Below are 4,617 nucleotides of genomic sequence, written 5' to 3'. Positions count from 1 at the left end.
ATCCCAAGCACAAGCATGCCAAGAGACCATGGCAGAAGCCCTGCAGCATCTGCATTGCCCCATTCTATTGCTTATGGTCCAGACTTATGTGGCAGCTGGAAGGAGTTAGACCCCATCTCTTTACTGGGAAGCTGTAAGATCACACTGAAAAGAAGAGGCGGGACGGAAGATTTGTGGTAGTCATCTTTGTAAAATACAATCTTACAAAGTACTGCAAGGCAAAAATAAATCTTGTTAGGGTGGCATTCTATGTCAGAGTGCATCCTGCTTCCCTCATTGTTCTCAATCTGGACAACGTAATCTCCACTATTAGGTCATAATTGTAGACATACGTTGAATGGCCAACATCACTTTTTTTTTTTTTTTTTTGGAATTTTTCCCTTCAACACATTTAATTTTTTGGTGCCGCTACACATGGTGCCCAGCACACCCTGGACACTGGAGGCGACGGGTCTTAGGAGAAAGGGACACAGCCAACACTGGACTAATCCTAAAACCCAGTGCCTCGGCAATTAGTTCTTAGGAACTTTATGTCTTGCAGGACCAATCAGTCTTTTCTGAAGACAAAGGTTAGAGAAAGAATATCTATTTCCTCTAGTGTTATTAAGCTGGAAACAGATAATTGTGCCCTCTGGTAGTCTCCTTAGCTAACTGCATGGGAAAAGATCATCTGGAGTATAAAAAATTCAAACTGATACACAGCAAGAAGACGAGTTAAGGGATGACGAGAAAAGCCTGATAACATCATTAGAGTCCTCGATTCTAACCTCGATTTCCAGCTCACGCAAGCCAGTAAGTTCCCTTTTGTGCTTGGTGATTGAAATTGAATTGAAAAAGTCCTGATCTGAGCAAGGTCCGCCTAGTTCTATCACCTATACATAAGAATGCCTGAAAGAGGGGCGCCTGGGTGGCTCAGTTGGTTAAGCGACTGCCTTCGGCTCAGGTCATGATCCTGGAGTCCCTGGATCGAGTCCTGCATCGGGCTCTCTGCTCGGCAGGGAGCCTGCTTCTCCCTCTGACCCTCCCCCCTCTCATGTGCTCTCTCTGTTCATTCTCTCTGTCTCAAATAAATAAATAAAAATCTTAAAAAAAAAAAAAAAGAATGCCTGAAAGAGAATCTTTAGTAAGAAATAACATTCAATCAGAAAGGTTTATATGAGAAGGAACATATAGAATGACACTCTTATACAGATATCCCAGGCACAATTAATAAATCAGCTTCGAGGACCACAACAGAAGTTATGATGTTACTTTGCTCACTTAGGAACTGGGTAAAAAAAAAAAAAAAAAAAATCCTTAGCAATGAACACCAAAAGAAAAGTTTGAGGTTTTTGAATCAACTGAATCTGGATTACTTTTCGCTTATGCAGGTCATAGATCCACTGTCACTTTTCTGTAAGCCCAATAGTAATCTCACCCCATAGCATTTGGCACTAGAATCAGGTCCTCTACTTCATTCAAGGGACTTTCTTTCTGGTTTTGGGGTTTTAACAAGATCAAAATTTACCTTTTTGAGGTGTGCTAGTGAAGAAGGAAAAAAAAATCCTCTTTCTTTAGTAAAAAGAATCACCCATTGATGGGGATTCATACTGAAAATAATTTTCATGTTGACCAATGAACATGATAGTTTCTGGGTAGTATTACTGATCATCACCCTTGTAGCAGGAATTTGGGCAATTTCCTCTTCAACAATTGCTTATCCTGTTGCACATTGTCTACACAATGGTTCTTTGGGTGCTATGTGTCTAGAACTGGATAGAGCACTATGCCATACCAGCATAGTAATAAATGGTCCAAATACCCAAGAAGCCCAGTGCAAAGCCAACACTGACACACAGAAGCCAACTAGAGAACAAAGTATTATGTAAAAGACACACACCAAATAAAGAACATGAATAATGAGGTATAGATAATAAGATCGTACTTAGAATGTCCAAAACTAATGAGAAAAGGGAGGCTCAACATGGGACAAAATTCTTGGAGAAGCTCTGTGAAGGTGGTAGGACCAGATTCTTGAATAAAGGGTGAGTTGTGGCTGGATGAATAAGGTGTCAATAGCAGGAACTGATTGGTAGAATGCGCATTACGGGCTAGGGTGCAGAGGTGGGAACGTGTACAGTGTGTGGAAGCCACTTAAAGAAAACTGGTCTAAGTAGGGCAGTGAGCACTCATTGGAGAGTAGTCAGCAATAAAACTGAAGATTTAGGGAGAGTCATGTTATCAGGGAAACTGAAATCCAGGGGGAGAAAGTTTAAACATTTTTATGGCTGTAATAGAGAGTTAGGTTATCGAGCTGGAAAGTTACAGGTGCTCTCATCCAGAGGCTCCTGCTCAGGAAGCAAAGATGGACAATGCCTCGCACTGAGCTGACAACTGACTGCATCAGGGTGGGTACCCAGGCCAGTAATAAATGAAGGATCTGCCAACATGAACGTTGATGGTTGTTATAAGGTAAGCCAATCACACCAATGGCATGAAGGACTGCTCAGGGGAGAGGAAGAGTTAAAAAGAGGGAACTTGTAGATAGAAGCAGGTCATGAAACCTCGGAAGTCATAAGGAAGACTAAGACAGTAGACAGTTTCTTCCAATAACTGGATATGTAAAGTGGTCAGAGAAAAACTCTGTTCTTTCATTGAAGAAGCCTAAGTAACACATTGACATTATGAAAGTGATACTTCAGGGCATATTTATCAGGCAGCGCTGCTGAATCTTACAGCTAGGTAAAAGAAAAGCAAAGGGAACCACTAGGAATATATCGAAGCAAGCTAAATTTGGGAGCATGAGGGCTACAGACTATGATAATGGAAATGAGCACAGGAAAAAGAGACAGGACCATGTAATCCTGAGACACAGAGCTTGAGAGGTCTGGGTTACTAAGCTGACCATCATCAGAGTTGATTCCCTAATTGAAGTCATAGATAATAGATATAAATTCTTTGTAAAGGAGATAAGTAATGTCTATGTCCAAAACTTCAACAAAAGAGAGAAAGTGAGAAAAAGGGAGGAAGTTTCCTTCTTTCTTTCTTTTAATATGAACAGTTTGGTTGAACCACCAGCCCCACAGTCAGGCAATCAGGTTAACTTGGATGACTATGTCTATTTGACCCCGAAGAAAACTACAGTTGGCTTATCAGTGGTCAAAGAAGGACTTTCTCTTTTGGATTTTCTCAAAAGCCGAGCGTTTTTAAAAATAATTAAGTCACAATGGACAATAAAAAAATAATGAAGCCTATCACCGACAGTAATATTTAGTTTCTAAATACAGGCAACCACAGCATTGGCTTACAAATCTGAAGCGTAGCTTGGGGGCCTGTACTGTTCTATTTTCAGTTCCGAATTTTCAGATCTGTGCGCCTTGTGGCAGAATGACCTACCATGCAAATTCCCCTGTGACTCGGGGAAGCTATAAACCTGCTCATTGCAGCTGGTTTTGTGCTCAGCACTGTTACCAGACAGCACTGGAGGAAAGAAAGAATAGATGGCAATCATTCTCAAATTTTAGTGTGAGTAAGAGTCATTAGGAGCAGTGTTATAAAAACAGATTCCTAAGCTCTATCCCTAAAGATCGTCATTCCGTAGGTCTGGGATGGGCCCAGGAATCTGCATTTTAAGAAGAGCTCCCAAGGTGATTCTGACACAGGCAGTCCATGGACAATACTTCGTGACACTCTGATTTGTGAAAATAATAAGCTTAGGGCTCCATCCAGCATGTCCCCATAGCAGGTGGCGCATTCCCCATTATGTCAGGGAGCACGTCGGATTAATGTGATTTGTTTATATTTTGTCTCGCTACAGTGTGAGCTTCTTGAGGGCACGTCTTGGTCAATTAATTTTATCTCCCCAGTGCCTGGAACAGTGAGTTTAATGAAAGATAATCTGAAGTTGATGCCATAAGTACAAACAGAATGTTTCTCAATGACTAAAAGAGATAAAAGAGCATTACAATTTAATTAGAATTTACTGTTTGCCGGATTATTCCCTAGCTAATATTTACTGTCCTGAGCCATATCTGGGACCCAACTCTGACTTGTCGGAGAACTGTTCTTTCCCCTCCTATCTCAGTCAATGCTACTAAACTGAATCACCACTTTCTCATATTAACTCACCTGTCTATCCAGAAAGTATTTTGGGTTTTGTTTTTCTTTTCTGAGAAGTAGGTAACTGGCCAAATGTGAACCAACCTTGCTACTTAGGTTCTTGGTCATGGTCATGGGATTTATTCGGAAACAGACACAAGCCCAAAGCAGAGTGGCTCAGTCATTCCAAGGATTTTTTTTTTTAAGTAGAGCCAGCATGTTATAGTTTTCCTTTTTTTTTTCCTTTTTTTTTTCCTTTTTTAAATAATCACTCATGTATTTATTCATTCAGCAAAACCATATCATTTCTCTTCAAGTACGGACAGTCAGCCTCAAGTCTCTTGGTGAACTGGCCTCTTCCCTTCCCCCCTGCCTCTGACCTCCTTCACCTCAACTCCTCCCTCTGACTTTCTCCCCACTCCACTCAGCCACACTACTGACAACACTCCAATCAAACTCAGCCTCAGAGCCTTTGCACTGGCTATATCCACTGACAGAAATGCTCTCCCCACCCCCACCTCTGTATCCACAGGGTTCACT

This window comes from Neomonachus schauinslandi, chromosome 4, assembly GCF_002201575.2.
Source record: "Neomonachus schauinslandi chromosome 4, ASM220157v2, whole genome shotgun sequence".
In the NCBI taxonomy this organism is placed as follows: domain Eukaryota; kingdom Metazoa; phylum Chordata; class Mammalia; order Carnivora; family Phocidae; genus Neomonachus; species Neomonachus schauinslandi.
Note: the sequence above shows the minus strand (reverse complement) of the source record.